The following is an 18,919-nucleotide window of genomic DNA, read 5'->3' as shown; positions in this document are numbered from 1 at the left end:
CATAGCTCTTGCAACTTTTGACTAGTTTGACCAAAATAATAGTTACAAAATTTCAACGATTTTTAGGGGGCTAATACAAAAGAGAAAGGAAAGGAGGGGCTGGTCGCCCTAAAATCTTTCTTCAGCATCACCTCCACATATCTTGAAAATTTCAATCAAATACCCAAATTAGTTCAATCGATACCGTCGATAGTTCCGTTTCACAACCAGCAAGGACAAAGGGTGTTTTGATTGTGTTTGATATCCCTCTCCACCTTTCGAAATATTTCACAGTTATACTTTATGCTTTTTGGAGATGCAGGATCAAACATGTCCTCTTTTTTTAATTATAAAATGTTTTTCCACAAAAATAGTTTTTCAAAAAAAGCAAAGAACTCCATTAAACCAAAAATAAACAAAAATGGAATCAAATAATCTACCATGCATATATATAATGCAATAATACAATGCAAAAATACATGCAATAATACAATGCATATAACTATGCATATATACAATGCATATATCAGTATCAATAAATAAAGGAGACCCAAACAAAAATTAATACAAACAAAAATAAAAACAAACAGAAATTAATACCTACCACAAAAACAAACAGAAATTAAAATAAATAACAAAGTCAAAACGAGCAGAAATTAATATGAGTGGGGTTCTAAACCCCTATGCTTTCTAAAAGCCAGAATAAAATTTGACTTTACTGAAAAAAATTCAAATGAATCTACTCGAAAAAATGTCCATTGTCAGGTTATTATACATTTGCTGATATTGGTAATGCAGTATATGATAGTGCAACGTTGCCGAATCATTGCCAACTTTCTTGCTGTAGCATTTACAAAGGTATTGATTTATCGATAGTGTTATGCAAATGAACTTTTGATGTTAGTAGGACCACTAGGGTAGGAATTTTGTTTCCTGAAATTTCCGAAAATTACTGTGAAATTGAATTTTTCCAAAATGCAACAAAATTTTACACTTTGATTTCAAATGAGGTAGATATGAGAAAAGGATATGTTGTAACTATAGATTTGAATGATTCTACAGTTTAAGCTTGTGATAAGTTGACATGTTTTTGTCTCCCAATGGATAAGAATCCTCAGAAAACTAAGATACTAATACTAGAAAATATAGAGGGTATAATCAATCGTTCTTATGGTATGATGACAAGTCCAAATTTCGTTTCAATAAAGCCCTTCTTGCAAGGGTTCATGATAGTGTAGCCACATAAAATAGTTTGCTTTTAGTGCCGCTTTACCAAATATTTAATTAATCCGATCATCTTCTGATGAAGGGTGTATTTCTTAGATGAAGAGTGATTTATGAAATAAACATACATAATTCCGCATACGAGAGGGGCTTCCCCTAGTCAATACCTCGCTCTTCACGCTCAAATTTTTAGTGCTTTGAAAAAAGCCTTTTATTCTAATTAATTTCCCTTGCTATATAGGAGCCATTCTTAATGAAATGAGATAAAAAGTCAAACTTTAGCATAAACAGCAAGGTAGTGAGGTGGGGGCATCTCTCTTAACATACAGAATAGTTTCTGTTCGTTTTCGGTTTTAATGTGTCTCCTTACTATCAGTCGAAAGAAACTGTGTTGTTTTTTTTTACTTAGTTTCTAATCATCTTTAAATAATGCCAGGAAACTCAGTTCCTTCTCCGTCGAAAATTTTCTTCCCTTTAAAAAATTCCTCTTTGGAAAGTTCTTCCCACGCTAATCCTCTCTCCCCCAGATGATTCCATCCTCGTTGAAAATACCTCTCACAACATTTTAGGCAGATGATTCTGCCTGAAAAATTCAGCTTAGCATGCCTTTATTTGAAAAAAATAAATAAAAATTTCCGATTGTTTCTCAAATCATACCCGAAAATTAACCCCTGTATGGGATGTTTCCCTTCGAAATCAACCCTGGAAAGTAGCTCCCGCTAAAGCTCCCCAATGAAGAATTCCCTATTCAGAAAATTCTCCCATTGAAAATTTCTTCCACGAAAAAATATCCCGCCTCCACACAAAAAAATCCTTCAGACAACTCCAATCTCACTGAAAATTTCCTCTAGAACTTATCTACACGTAAAATTAAGTCGGGAGGGAAAGAGGTTCAAATAAAAGGAATTACATGAGGGAGTTATGGAAAATTCCCACAAAAAAAAATGTCATTAGAGCTATTGAAAAAAATTGACTTAGGAATCAAACTAAAAAGATTGGGTTTAACCCAATCTTTAGGAAAAAATTGACTAAAAAGATTGGGTTTAACCAGAGCAGTAGCCTACTAACTCCCTACTAATTCCCTTATTATTTAAAATATCTTTTATTTATTATTTTTTTTTCATCTTAATAAATATATAGATTATGGATTTGACTAAAGCAGAAGCTTTTGAAAAGTCTGCCCAAACTCCCAGCAATCAAAGGAATCATTGTCCGTAATTTGTTTTTGAATATAAAATCAAATAAGGAATGTATATCATATTTCACCTACCAGTACCAATCAGAACAACCTGATTGTTAGGGTGTATAAATCAGTTCCTACGGTCAACTTATTTTTTCTTCTTGCTTCGGCTTCAAATAAGAAAATGACACTTTTAGTAATAATTAAAAAAAGTGCGAACTGAACCAGATCAAAAAGATACTATATGGAAAAATACAATTAGAGCAGTATGTCGCCCTGCTTTTCCTCCAACCACCCAATAACTTTGAGATTAAATGATGAGAGTATCTAAATAAATTTCCAGATAAAACTGATTTATGTACTTCAATATTGCAATTGATATATTGAGAAGGAGCAGGTTCTTGTCCACAATCTAAAATTTTGTTTCTCTTAAACTTAGAAAATTCCCAACATTTTTTTTTTTTAATATATTAGAAATTAAAATTGAAATTTTCCACTTAAAGTTAATATTAATTATAAGAAAATAATGAAAGTTCATATATTTGAAGCATTTTTTAAAAAAAGGAAAAAAAATGTGCAATTATTTCACGAAAATAATTAGCCAGTCAATAAATGAAAATAAAATAACAATAAAATAAAATAACATATAAAACTATAACATATATAACAATAAAAATGAAATAACAAATAAAATTTTGGGGAAAATAAAAAAAATCTCATATACTTCATTCAGATACTCTATTTTGAGACCAGATACATATTGGTTGCATATATCGAATCATTGTTTATACATACTTTCTATAAGTAAAAATTTACACACGCACTTTTTATAGGAAAATCTCTTCGAAACTGTGAAAGAAAAAGAAAATTTGTTTTCAATCAAATTTTTTTTAGGAGAATGAATAATTTTAGATTAAAAAACTGAATAAATAATTGAATTAGAAATGAAATATTTCAAGTTTAGTTTGACCGGCACAAAAACTAAAATGCTGTAAAATACTAAAAACACTTAGATCCCACTAAGATCATTGTGGGTTCTCCAAAATCAAGATTTGTCTATCAAACTTAAGTAGGTAAATTCAAATGACAGTACAAACAACGAGACAAAAATCTCAAAATGAAGTACAAGTTAATACGTCCACAGCCAATAGAAGGAAAGAAAAAGACGAACTAAATGACAATAATTCCGCTTGTACAAAACTAGGCTAAGCGCTAAATATAGGAAAAAAAAACACAAATAACAGAGTAAAGATAAAATCTGAAATGGTTTATAAAAGCTAAAATTAAAACATTTGAAAGAATATAAGAAACAGACCAATATCTATGAATACGATTAATACTACAGTCAAAGAGTGTGGGTAACTTATAAGAGTGAAAAATGACCCTAATATCGACAAAAAAATATTAATACCATCTAGTGGGTTGCTACAATTGGCATTTCTTAAGCTCTGTAATCCTTTTTCTGTCCTTAACTGAGTTTGGAGACTTACTACTTTACTAAATTGACCAACTAAGAAATTAAATAAATTATTCTTATTATTATACTGCAACAAATGAGGGTTGCCAAATGCTACACACAGTTTAGGGTCTTTTGTTTACACACTGCACTAGCACCAGTTTCCACTTTCAGTGCCAGTTCAGGGCCGTCTGTGTTCTTAATTTAGCTTTCATTATCTCTTATATCTTATTTTTGAAGTCATTGTAATTGCACAATCAGCTGTATACTTTTAAAAGACAAGACTGGGATAAAGATAGGAAATACACTTACAATCAAAACATTTTTATGAAAAACGGTGTCAGGGCAAAATAATTTTTTCACGAGGTCCTTCTTTTTGTTTCTTTTTTTTTGGAAATTGAGGTGGAGATGTGGGGCTTTCCCCACTCATATCGGGATTTTTATCAATAATTGCTTGTCTCTTGGCTATCCTCTTTCGTTTCTATTCTTATCTGGAAACTCCATCATTGAAGTATCTTTAATTTATGAAAAAATAAAAATAAAATATAGTTAATTACAACAATTAATCAAACATATGTTGCAGACTATACTGTTATTGCATTAAAAATTGAAACCGAAATATTAAAAAAATATAACTTAATTGAGAGTGAAGAATAATAATAAAAAAAAAATCTCATTTAAAAAAAATAAGTGTGTTTTTCTTTTGCTTTCGAATGGGGTTTGTTTTATATTCTATTCCTTTTCTTTGTTTGGTATTTTTTTTCCCCAAATTTAAAGAATTCTATGACTTTAGCCAAAATATGTGGGATTTGTTGTTATTTCTGTGTTAAAAGATTTTTTTATTTTATTTGTGATTTTCCTATTACATTTTGTTTTACCTATTTTTGATAATTTTTTGTTCAACACAATTCTTATCAGTATACTAACTCTTTGAAATATTTTTGTTTATGTTTAAAACAAAATGAAATAAAATATATTAAAAATATAATAAATGATGAAATATGTTTGTATTACCTATCGATGACCAATGAAAAACACACTAATCATAAAAAACATTGACTTACCCATTGAGCTTTGCTGTAACCTTTTGGGAATGTATATTCAAGATGCCTCCCCTCACACAACAAACTTCCCTTTTAAAAAAAAACGTCTCTTCAAATTTTCTTCCAAAAATAGAAAGTTCTCCTCCTGAGATTTCCCCCCCACAAAATACCCCTTCCTCTTTTTATAACATTCAAAAATTTTAATTTACAAGTCTTTGATATATTTCTACCCCCCCCCCCCTGGAAGACTCCCTTTTGCAGAAAACTTGCCTCGCACAAGATCCCCTCCCATCCCAGCAGAACATTTTTCCAATGTATTAGTAACACTAGCATTTTTTACTTTAAAACTAGTTGAAGAATTTCTCAAAGAAAATTCCATTCACAGATCATTCTTCTCGTGACCCCCCCCCCCCCCTCCTACCTCAATCAAATAAAAATTGGTTTTTGAGACGCCATAGAAAATTAACAAAAAAAAAATTTAAACAAGAAAAACGGGTTTTAATTTTCTATAAAGCGGTGAAATACAAAACAATTAATTTAACACAAATACTCCGAATATTTCGGCCCCACGTCCGGGAGCCTTTTTCAACGGGAAAAAAAAATATTAAATGAAACAAAAAATATTCTTTTTAAAAAAAACTTAAGTTACATCAAAGTAAAACATACTAAACACATAAAGAGAAAGAAAAAAACAAAAGAAAAATATAAATAAATAGGAAACAAAACTCACATATTAAATAAACACTTCCATGCACTGAATGTCTATAATGATTCAACTCGCCTCCTCAGAGTATATAAATGGAAATCTATCAAAAATGAAGAATATATTTATACTTAAACCAAAACAATAAATGTCCACTAACCCTTGGCCCATAACCTCTAATTAAATTTCACAAGCTCATCAACCAATTTATAAATTACAAATTGAAAGGCTTCGTTTGGTTGCAAGCTTAGTTCCAGTTCGTTTACTTTTCCCATCATTTAACCCATTCTGACCTTTGTTCGCAAGGTCATCTTTCGTTTCAGAACTATTATTAAAATCAGTACTGATTGAATATCTTGCCTGCATTTTAATTAAACTATTATAAATTGAATTGATCCTAAATTCCCCTTCATCTTTATTGATACTAATACCCCCATATATTATCTTTTTTATTTCTATAATTTCCCTGAAGCTTTGTAAAAGTCCTACAGACGTATCTACTATTTTTGTTTGATCAAATAAAATACTGTGATGAGGAAAATTATAAAGATGTTCTGCAACAGCTGACTCAAACGTTTCTGTTGTTATGTTTTGTTTTAGAGCGCAATCTATTGCATTATTGTGTTGTTGTAGCCTCTTTTCTAAAATCTGTTGCGTTCTTCCCACATAAAATTTACCACAAGAACATGGAATTTTGTATACTCCCTTTTGCAAATTTCTCGGTACCTTGTCTTTCCCTTTATTTAACAACGAGCTTATATTATGTCCTGATTTAAATGCTGTATTTATATTATGTTTTTTTAAACATAATATAAGTTTAACACAATATAATAAACACAACACAAGTTCTTTCCAAGGGGATCAGTTAGCCCTAGAATATATGGTTTGCCAAAAATACATAAAACAGGCATCCCCTTAAGACCTATTGTTTCAACAACCAATTCACCAATGGTAAAAATCGAGAAATGGGCAGCAATGACACTTAAACAATTATTATATCTCCAAAATTCGTATATAAAAAACTCGGAATTTTTAAAAGATAAACTTATAAGTGTAGAAATATCAGAAGAATCTAGATTGTTCAGTTTTGATATAAAATCCATGTATACGTATATTTCTTTTGATAAATCGTTTAGTATTTTATCCAAAAACTTGAGGAACGAAAAAATGAGATAGAAGAATTATCTTCGGGAATTGAACTGGAAACTATATTAAATTTAATCAGAATAAATAGCAGGTATACTAACTATTTTACGTTTAGAGATAATTTTTACCATCAAATTAGGGGTTTAGCAATGGGAGGGCCTTTAAGTTCGTTGTTAGCAAATATTTATGTAGAGTATGTTGAAAATTTAGCTATAGAAACATATTTTTTAAAACCTAAATTTTGGGGCAGATATATGGATGATATTTTAGTTATTTGGAATTACGGGGAATCAGAAATTGAAGTTTTTTTGGAACATTTAAATAATTTGGGAGGAGAATTAATTTTTACAATTGAAAAGGAAACAGAGAATAAATTACCGTTTCTAGATATTTTGATCCATAGAAATAATAACGAACTAGCACTTTCAATTTACCGTAAACCGACTAATAACAACCGTTATTTGTCTTTCACATCAAATCATCCGATCCAGGTAAAAAGGGGTGTGGTTATTTCTTTAGTTGATAGGGTATTAAAATGAGTATCACCAGGATACATAAGAAATGAACTAATTTTTATTAAGGATATTCTAATAGGTAATGGCTATCCTGAAAATATGATTTCTCAAATAATTGAAAAAATGAAAAAAAAGTTGACGGAACCAAAAATATTAGAAGAAGATGGGTCAAATCAAGAAACAAATTACATAACATTGCCTTTTATCCCAATTTTATCACAAAAATTAAGAAGAGAATTAAAAAAACACAATATAAATACAGCACTTAAATCAGGACACAATATAAGCTCGTTGTTAAATAAAGGGAAAGACAAGGTACCGAGAAATTTGCAAAAGGGAGTATACAAAATTCCATGTTCTTGTGGTAAATTTTATGTGGGAAGAACGCAACAGATTTTAGAAAATAGGCTACAACAACACAAGAATGCAATAGATTGCGCTCTAAAACAAAACAAAACAACAGAAACGTTTGAGTCAGCTGTTGCAGAACATCTTTATAATTTTCCTCATCACAGTATTTTATTTGATCAAAAAAAAATAGTAGATACGTCTGTAGGACTTTTACAAAGCTTCAGGGAAATTATAGAAACAAAAAAGATAATATATGGGGGTATTAGTATCAATAAAGATAAAGGGAACTCTAGGATCAATTCAATTTATAATAGTTTAGTTAAAAAGCAGGCAAGATTTTCAATCAGTACTAATTTTGATAATAGTTCTGAAACGAAAGATGACCTTGCGATTAAAGGTCAGAATGGGTTAAATGATGGGAAAAGTAAACAAACTGCAGCTAAGCTTGCAACCAAACGAAGCCGTTCAATTTATAATTCATAAATTGGTTGATGAGCTTGTGAAATTTAATTAGAGGTTATGGGCCAAGGGTTAGTTGACATTTATTGTTTTTGGTTTAAGTATAAATGTATTTTTCATTTTTGATAGATTTCCATTTATATACTGTGAGGAGGCGAGTTGAATCATTATAGACATTCAGTGCATGGAAGTGTTTATTTAATATGTGAGTTTGTTTCCTATTTATTTATATTTTTCTTTTGTTTTTTTCTTTCTCTTTATGTGTTTAGTATGTTTTACTTTGATGTAACTTAAGTTTTTTTAAAAAAGAATATTTTTTGTTTCATTTCATATTTTTTTTCCCGTTGAGAAAGGCTCCCGGACGTGGGGCCGAAATATTCGGAGTATTTGTGTTAATTTATTTGTTTTGTATTTCACCGCTTTATAGAAAATTAAAACCCGTTTTTCTTGTTTAAATTTTTTTTTTGTTAATTTTCTATGGCGTCTCAAAAACCAATTTTTATTTGATTGAGGTGGGAGGGGGGGGGGGTCACGAGAAGAATGATCTGTGAATGGAATTTTCTTTGAGAAATTCTTCAACTAGTTTTAAAGTAAAAAATGCTAGTGTTACTAATACATTGGAAAAATGTTCTGCTGGGATGGGAGGGGATCTTGTGCGAGGCAAGTTTTCTGCAAAAGGGAGTCTTCCAGGGGGGAGGGGGGTAGAAATATATCAAAGACTTGTAAATTAAAATTTTTGATTGTTATAAAAAGAGGAAGGGGTATTTTGCGGGGGGGAAAATCTCAAGAGTAGAACTTTCCATTTTTGTAAGAAAATTTGAAGAGACGTTTTTTTTGTAAAAGGGAAGTTTGTTGTGTGAGGGGAGGCATCTTGAATATCCATTCCCATAAGGTTCCAGCAACGCTCAATGGGTAAGTCAATGTTTGTTATGATTAGTGTGTTTTTCATTGGTCATCGATAGGTAATAAAAACATATTTCATCATTTATTATATTTTTAATTTAATTTATTTCATTTTCTTTTTAACATAAACAAAAATATTTCAAAGAGTTAGTATACTGATAAGAATTGTGTTGAACAAAAAATTATCAAAAACAGGTAAAACAAAATGTAATAGGAAAATCACAAATAGAATAAAAAAAATCTTTCAACACAGAAATAACAACAAATCACACATATTTTGGCTACAGTCGTAGAATTATTTATATTTGGGGAAAAAATACCAAACAAAGAAAAGGAATAAAATATAGAGCAAACCCCACTCTAAAGAAAATGAAAAACACTTCTTTTTTTTAAATGAAATTTTTTTTTTATTATTATTCTTCACTCTCCATTCAATTCTATTTTTTTAATATTTCGGTTTCAATTGTTAATGCAATAACAGTATAGTCTGCAACATATATTTGATTAATTGTTGTAATTAATTATATTTGATTTTTATTTTTTCATAAATTAAAGATACTTCAATTATGGAGTTTCCAGATAAAAATAGAAACTAAAGAGGGTAGCCAAGAGACAAGCAATTATTGATAAAAATGCCGATATGAGCGGGGAAAACCCTAAATCTCCGCCTCAATTCCTGAAAAATAGAAACAAAAAGAAGGACCTCGTGAAAAAATTATTTTGCCCTGACACCGTTTTTCATAAAAATGTTTTGATTGTGATTGTATTTCCGAAATTTATCCCAGTCTTGTCTTTTAGAAGTATACAGCTGATTGTGCAATTACAATGACTTCAAAAATAAGATATAAGAGATAATGAAAGCTAAATTAGGAACACAGACGGTTCTGAACTGGCGCTGAAAGTGGAAACTGGCGCTAGTGTAGTGTGTAGACAAAAGACCATAAACTGTGTGTAGCATTTGGCAACCCTCATTTGTTGCAGTATACTAATAAGAATAATTTATTTAATTTCTTAGTTGGTCAATTTAGTAAAGTAGTAAGTCTCCAAACTCAGTTAAGGACAGAAAAAGGATTACAGAGCTTAAGAAATGCCAATTGTAGCAACCCACTAGATGGTGTTAATATTTTTTTGTCGATATTAGGGTCATTTTCCACTCTTATAAGTTGCAACCAAACGAATCCGTTCAATTTATAATTCATAAATTGGTTGATGAACTTGTGAGATTTAATTAGAGGTTATGGGCCAAGTGTTAGCTGACCTTTATTGTTTTTGGTTTAAGTATAAATGCATTCTTCATTTTTCATAGATTTCCATTTATATATTGTGAGGAGGCGAGTTGAATCAGTTTAGACATTCAGTGCATGGAAGTGTTTATTTAATATGTGAGTTTTGTTGCCTATTATTTATATTTTTTCTTTTGTTTTTTTCTTTCTCTTTATGTGTTTAGTTGGTTTTACTTTGATGTAACTTAAGTTTTTTTAAAAAAGAACATTTTTTTTTCATTTACTATTTTTTTTCCGTTTAGAAAGGCTCACGGACGTGGGGTCGAGATATTCGGACCTTTCGTGTTTAATTAATTGTTATGTATTTCACGACTTTATAGAAAATTAAAACCCGTTTTTCTTGTTTAAAATTTTTTTTTTGTAAATGGAAAAGCAGTGTGCTCTAAGGAATTATTTGCCATAGAAAATTAAGCTACCACAGGTTTCCCCGACAAAGGGACAATATCTGTCTTGATAAGGTATTCTTCAACAACTTTCTTTATTAGTCGATGACACAGAAATTGAAAAACATGAGACTGGACAGATCTATACACACGCACATTCATTTTTGAATCGTCATTCTTTCCATAATAAATTAAAAACTGAATTAAACAAACAGATCTTTAAGTGGATCCAAACTAAAATGCTCGGCTCGTTTTGAAGTAAAAATAAGCTGGAATAACGCGTCGTAATTTCATCAAAACATCAGGATATTTTTTCACTTATCCTTTTGTTGTCAAGAAATCAAAACAGAAAAAAATTTCTCTTCAAAGTTCTTATGTTAGTAAATAAAGCTTTAAGGTCCTTCTAAACCTGATTGTACGGATAAACTAATATTTCTCATTTCTTTATTCTCTAAAATTCACAAGACTTTATAATCACTTAAAAGAAAGTTGACAAATTGGACCACTCACTTGATGAGCAGACACCCCCACTGTCCACCCTGAGTCTAAATCTTGGCGACAATACCGAGGTATTTACTCAACCAGACATACGCAAATTAGATTTTTTAAATCCGAAAATCGGAACTTTTTAAATACCCAATGGGAACGAACAAGATAAAACGAAAAACAAAAGAAAATCACTGAAGAAATAAAAAAAATATATCAAGAAAAAATAAACTAATTAACTGATAAAAAAGTACAAAAGAACAGCAAAAAAAAGAAGCATATTACAATAGGGTTCAGCAAGACCACAGAAATTGTTATTGTACAATATCAACTAGCAGGTTTTTCCTTAGAATGGGTTGTTATATGTTTATTGAGATTTAATTTAGAAGAATATTCTCTCTTGCATATATCACACTTAAACGGTTTTTCACCCGTGTGTACTCTTTTGTGACTAATCAAATTGCTTGAATCATAAAAAGTTTTCTCACAGACATCACATTTAAAGGGTTTTTCCCCCGTATGTACTCTTTTGTGCTTAGTCAAATTGCTTTACTGAGTAAAAGTTTTCTTGCATAAATCACAATGAAACGGTTTTTCACCCGTGTTTACTCTTTGGTGATTAGTCAAAATAACTGACTCAGAAACATATTTCTTTCAGAACTCACATTTCACAGGTTTTTCACCCGTGTGTACTCTTTGGTGAAAAATCAACCTGATTGACTCAGAAAAATTTTTCTCACAGACATCACATTTAAAGGGTTTTTCACCCGTGTGTACTCTTTGGTGGGTAATCAGATAGATTGACCGAGAAAAAGTTTTCTCACAGACATCACAATTAAAGGGTTTTTCACCCGTGTGCACTCTTTGGTGAGCAATCAAACTGCTTGAACTACAATAGGTCTTGTCACAAACTTCACCCTTAAATGGTTTCTCCCCAATGTGCACTCTTTGGTGATTAATCAAATTGTTCAATTGAGAAAAACACTTTTTGCATACTTCACACTTAAATGGTTTCTCCCGAGTATGCACTCTTTGGTGTATATCCAAGTTTGGTGCTTTAAAAAAGCACTTTTTGCATACACCAAAATTACAGGGGCTTTTTAATGTATGTTTTTTTTGATATATCTTATAATTTTCTTTTTTTTTTGCTTTGCAAGCCATTTCCAAGATATGGGTTATGAACTCTAAATCTTTTTGCCTCAGATTTAGATTAACTGGAGGTTTTTCTGTATATTTTGGCATCACTGGATGAAGTTTCTTCAACTCCAATAACTAAAAAAATACGGAAGAAACATAAACGGATAGAACCAGAAAATAATTTTTACTTTACTAAAAACAATCCTCATTTCAGGCTAAGTGTTTCTATTTCTCATAACATCCAAAACAAGAAAAACGTTACAACTATAACTATGACTATTCAAAAAAAACAAAAGAATATGGAATGAAAGTTTATTATATATACTGATATCATTTAGTTGAAGTCCTAATAATTTTGAATTAATTGAAGAAAAAGAGAAAATGTTTGAAATATATTTGGTTTTCAATAAAGTGCAAATTATGATCTGACAATGCATAGAGAGGGTCAGCCCAACTCTTCTTAGGTTCTAATCGTTTTGGGTTTGACTCAGTTATGGATTCAATGTTCTGTTAAGTTTGGGTTTCAATTACTTATTAATGTTAATTTAAATTAGCATTAAATTTCAAACTTATTTGACTTTATTTTTACCCACCTTTTGATTATTGAGTCCTAACTTTTATTTAAAAAACTTCTTTTTTGAAAAAAGTTTTCTTAATCAATTTCCTTTCAATTTTATTAAGTCTTTTTCATTGGTATAGAAAAATATATTTTAAATCTTTTTTGTCTTTCTTGACAAAAATTCAGTTTTTTGCTATGAATTTATATATTTTGGCTGGGCAAAATTTTTAAGCGATATTTAGTAATATCCACCTTTTTAAAAATCTGAATACACGTAGTATATTTCGATATAGTTTAAACCTCAACTTTCCCTGAAACTGAAACTTATTAGCCTATTTTGTTCCTAAAAACCTATATTTATGCTATTTTGACAACCCTGATGCACTTACAAGTCCAATAATTTCCACCGTGCTTTGGAAATCGTGTACCTCAACATACATTTTGCTGATGATTCTCTTACTAATGTTCTTGATTCGAAAGTGATTTTAGATCATTATAGAGTGCTTTTTTCTTAATTCAACATGCCTTTTAGCACACACTGAAAGTTTCGGCATAATACACAAAACTATTCCTATGGCATTGCTCATATATAGTTTTCACAATATGAATGCTCATAACGTGTGTCATTTCGTTCTATCATAAGTAAAAATTTTCTTGAAAGTCTCATATAAAAACCCTTAGACTTAGTAATGGTTACATTCATTAGAATAAGTACTAGGATTAATAGTGGGGACATTAACATAGTGCTAATTGTTGTTGAACCTCCCTCTAAGAACGCACTTTTATAGTTTCAACTTAATACTCCAAGCCACTGTGAATATATTGCTTATAAGCCCGTTTGAGGACCTACATGCATATTGTCTCATCTTAATACAATTAGCGCCCCAAGTAGCAGTAACCAAGCATTAACAGTAAAATGCTCATAATGCCTTTCGATTAGTTCCAAATCCGCCTGAACATACCCTGGAAGTTACAACTTAATGACCTAAGCCGTTCCTGATATTTTCCTCATATATCCTTTTGACAATCTACGTACTCATAATGTATTTTGATTTGGTTCAACGGCCCCCAAAATATTCCCTGAAAAATTCAACTTAATACCCTTAGCTGCAGCATCATAAATAGTAGCACTGCCAGTAGCATTATACACACAGCATCTTTTGTTTTTTTTTTAACATCTCCCACAAAACAAATTTAAATTTGAAATTTTATATTTAAAACCTTTTCTGGGGTATTGTTGATACGTCCTTTCGACAATCTGCAAGCACATAGTGTTTTATTTTAAGTTCAGTATCTTCTAAACAGTCCCTGGAATTATCACTTTAATACCCTAGCTTTCATAGTAGTTGCAGCAGTGGTAACGTGGAAATTTTGCCATTTAGTTAGTTTAAAATCCCCACAACAAGCCCAACTTAGTAGTTGCAGTAGTGTTAGCACGAAAATTTTGCCATTTAGTTAGTTTAAAATCCCCCAAAACAAGCCCAAAGACTTCGTACTCTAAGCCATTCCAAAGACATTACTGATAAGCTCAGTCGACAACCTATATGCACAGAATGTTTTGATTTAATTCAACATTATCCGAAATGATCCTTGAAATTTTCGCCATAGTAGCGACAGCAGTCACGATAGTATTAGTATTAGTACATGCATATTGTCTTTTGGTCAGTTAAACATCCCCCTCATTAGACCCTTCAAGTTTCGACTTAATACTCTTAGCCGCTCCAACGATATTCCTGGCAACCTCTATTCTTTTGACAACCACTGTGCACAAAGTGTGTTTTAAGATTTATTTCATTAATTTATTTTGAACTTAAAAACCACAAAGTACATCATTCAGCAGCCAGAACACGTATCCTTTAGAGTTCGTAAATCACCACCTATTTTTGAGTTACTTTTTCATCTCGATCCATGTTTACCAAAGGTTTAGTAAAATATATTGAAATGATATAAAAGAAACTTTCTCACTAAGTTAATTCAACATTCCATTCATTGTGTCCTTTTTTTTCATTTATTATTAAATAAAATATTATCTGATAAAAATAATTCTTTGAAAAAAAAAAAATCTGATATGTACATTAATTTTCAAAACAAACGGAGCCCAATTGATGAGTGTCGGGTTCAAAGTTATATAGTTCTGAATAGCTGGATAAACAACCAAAAGGAATAACGTCCCGTTCTGGAGACATACAAAAGTCTGGAACGTCAAAGACATCCTCACTATTATTTGGCAAGGTATCCTCAAGTTCTGAAACAAAATTTAAACTAAAGTGACACAAAACACATTCAACAGTACAACCTACAATAGAAATCCAACTACTTTTCTCTTCAGAATCGATTAGCTCCTGAAAATCAATAACAACCCATAACGTGATTCAAGAATATATGAGTAGGGCTATTTCCTATGTTTGGCAATGTTTGTACATTCCTTGTAATGTCTTTATAACTTCTTTGCACAGGGTTTTGCGCAGCAATTTGTTGGCGTTGAAGATTGTGAAGGCGTTGTTGCTCTAATGTAATATCTCTTTCTTCTTCGCGTTCATTTTTGATTTGTTCGGATTTTCGTCGTCGGTTGTCTTCTAACACTAAAATTATTTGTTCTACACATCATTTTTGAAACGTTTTTAATACTCGCTTTCTCACTGTTGCATGTAATTCATACTGCAACTTATATTCTGATCATACATTTCCTTGTCCTATATGTGGAGTATTTTTTAACTGACTATTCTTCACTACATTAATCTTTTCTGTTCTTTTTTTCGCACGTCTTATAAACACAAAGTTCTTTGTCCTTCACTTTTGTTTTTGACTTGTTTTAATTTTTGTTGCCGCCTATCTTCTAACCCGACACGTTTTTTGTAAAGATTTTATTTTTTGTGGGTTTTATGCCATCTACATTTAATAAAATTATCGTATAAAGCTTAATTCTCAATTCTGTTATACCGAAATCATACATTTTATCTGCTGAGTTCTTTTTAAATATAAACTTACAATATAAAAGAAAGATGGACAATTTTCATTAAATGTACTATTAGTTGATGATACCATAAGTTGGACATGATATTTGATTTACTGGAAATTGATCTATTTCATTCTTTTATAAGGTTCAATGGTAATTTGTATAAGGTAATTAAAGGTATTCAGTCCATTTATAGCGGACATGCTTTTCTGTCAACTAGAGTATAAGTACATGATACTACTACTACTACTAACAACTCATCGCAGCACCAAGCCGCCTGAGGCCAACACAGCTACGCATGCTCCTCCTCCACCCCAGTCTATTCAAAGCCTCCCTTTTTACACCCGCCCACGAAGTTCCCATTTCCTTTAAATCTTTCTTTATGACGTCCTCCCACCCCAGAAGGGGACGACCTGCTTTCCGTTTAGCCCTATATGGTTGGCCGAAAAGAACAATCTTCGGCAATCTGTCATCCTTCATCCGCACAACATGCCCTAACCACCTCAACCTTTCTTTCATTATAGACCTAGAAAGCGGTATTGAACCACATTTTTCGTATAGCCTATTGTTTGAAATACGGTCAGTCAGCCGGGTACCCAGAACAATCCTTAAGCAATTTCTCTGGAAAACATCTAGTAAATCTTCATCCGCTTTTCGGAGCGTCCATGCTTCAGAGCCATATTTGACCACTGTCATCACTGTAGCTTCTAAGATTCTAATCTTGGTTTGCAGACCTATCTTCCTATTCTTCCAGACTTTTTTTAACTGTGAAAAAACACCCTGAGCCTTGGCTATTCTATTTTTAACATCTTCACTGCTCCCACCATCTTTACTAATAATACTACCAAGGTAAGTGAAACTGCCCACCTGATCAATCTTTTCATTACCCAACATCACCTTTACATGATACCATCACCTTTTCATTACCCAACATTATCTTTACATGATAAGTAAAGATAACCCAAATAATGTAAAATATTCTCTTTCAAATAGTAAAAGATATGGATGATTTTTTGGTGGAGGCTATTAAGATTTCGAAAAACATTTACCCGCCTGAGTTAATTCTGGAACCTAGTCATGGAACAGGCCAAGACGACAACAATGTAGATTTAAATGTAAATATTTCGGAAAATAATTAGTTAGTTTTTAAAAAACATAATAAAACAAACGATTTAGATTTTGAAGTAATTAATTTCCTGTTCCTTAAAAGTAATGTTCATTCAAACATCACATACTCAACCTTTTACCCACAATTATTTAAACATGAAACATTTTTCAATAATAATACCTATATTAAAAAAATATGTCAAATTCTAAAGCATAAACTGATCTTGAAAGGTATTTTTTTACGAATAAAATATTTTCGCAAGTTAAAAAAAATTAATTTTCAGTAAAATTAACTTTTAGGGAAATCCACAAAAAGTTATCAAAAAATAGTTAAGGATATTTTAATGTAATTCTTCTTTTTTATATAATTGGTTCGAGAAATCAACAAAGTAGTCTATTTTACATCCCATTGAAAGCTTTTTTTCGTATGTGGCTGAGAATTCAAGGATGATAAACCTGTTATAGGAATCATGTTCATCTTCCATGATAAAGGGGAATGGGACTCAAACAGTTCATGGTAACTAAACTGTAAGTAAGGAGCAACCCGGCTCAATAGTAACCAAAACTCTAAAAACCGAAATATTTATACCAATAGATACATCAATAGAATCAGAATTTTACGCTGATTTCAAATAAATAAGTTTCATTAAGTTTAGTCTTACCCATCAAAAGTTAAGTACCTGAAAAGATTTGCCTTTTTTTGAAAAAAGGGGGAAACATCCCCTAAAAGTCTTAGAATTTTAATTAAAATCCTACAATCAAATTCAACACATCAGAGAACCCTACCATAGAAGTTTCAAGCTCCTATCTGCAAAAATGTGGAGTTTTGTATTTTTTGCCTGAAGAAAGATCACAGATGAGTGTTTTTTTTTCAGGGGTAATCGTATCGATCCAGTAGTCCTAGAATATCGTTAGAAGGCTCATCTGAAAGTGTACTTAATATTTTTTTATTGTGTTCAGAGTTCCTCTAAAAAGTTTTGAAGGGTCATGTTATTCACATAGGCATAATTATGTGAACTTTTCAAAATGGACTATTCAAAACAAGAAAACTACTTCAAACTTTGATTGAATTTTTTGGGAGAGAAATCAGCAAAAGAGGGTATGGAAGGGGACTGGCAGCCCTCCAGACACTTTCATATACCCCCCATAAACATGTCAGGAAAGTTTAAATTTAATGCACTAAGTCATTTTTAAGATACTGCAGATCCACATTTTTACAAACTGGATGTACAAATTAACGCTTTATTTATTTTAAGATAATACTCAGCAATATCCAAAGTTTCAACATAATAAACAAGACCATTTCAGATACACCAACAATCAAAACTTTCCCTTTTAACAAATGATAAACCGTATTCGTGAATAATTTATAAATTGCACAATTTACAATCCTTCCCCTGGGGGGAGTGGGGGAATAATATCCCTGTAGGCATAGCTCTTACACCTTTTGAATTGTTTGACAAAATAATAGTTAAAAAATTTCAACAATTTTTGAGGAGAGGGGGCTAATAGAAAGGGCAAGGGAATTGAAAGCATATTGTGCAAAAGAATACATAGAACCAATATTCAAAGAAAATCAAGCAGAAAAAGCTTCAATTTATATCAAGTTATTTTGATGAAAGACCTTATATCTTAACAATGGGCAAAACTAGCAGACCTTGCACCAGGGACTGGTTGGGAGGTGGGGAGTTCCATCCTGGAGACAAAGTTATTTTACTTTTAAATATATATGACAAAATGTAAATAGGAATCTTTTAAGGGTTTGTTGGTGGTACCACAGACCCGGGAAGGGGAGGCTGCGGGGGGAAGGCGGTAAGGAAAACTACCATCTTGATCAGTCTTAAAAGTAAAGTCATTCCAAAAACAAATTTATTGGAATTACAAAAACTTTTCCAAAACTCATTAAAAATGTCATCAGATCCAAAAAATATGCACTAAAAAGTATTTGAAATTAAAACTTCAAACTGGCAAGAAAAAAACATGGCTTTTGGTTGTACAATGGCTTTTACTTTAGTATAGCTGAATCTTTGTACTATTTCTGGTAATATT

The 18,919-nt window shown here is 31.2% G+C and overlaps 1 protein-coding gene across 2 annotated transcripts in view; it reads right to left on the bottom strand.

Annotated features, from left to right (window-relative positions):
* LOC148943950 (uncharacterized) overlaps positions 1–18,919 on the bottom strand; it is a 628,351-nt gene that overhangs the window by 507,075 nt on the left and 102,357 nt on the right. The window lies entirely within an intron of this gene.

This window comes from Artemia sp. Qi Xiang Cuo, chromosome 15, assembly GCF_049724085.1.
Source record: "Artemia sp. Qi Xiang Cuo chromosome 15, ASM4972408v1, whole genome shotgun sequence".
NCBI lineage: Eukaryota > Metazoa > Arthropoda > Branchiopoda > Anostraca > Artemiidae > Artemia > Artemia sp. Qi Xiang Cuo.
This window is presented reverse-complemented; position numbering and strand designations above follow the sequence as displayed.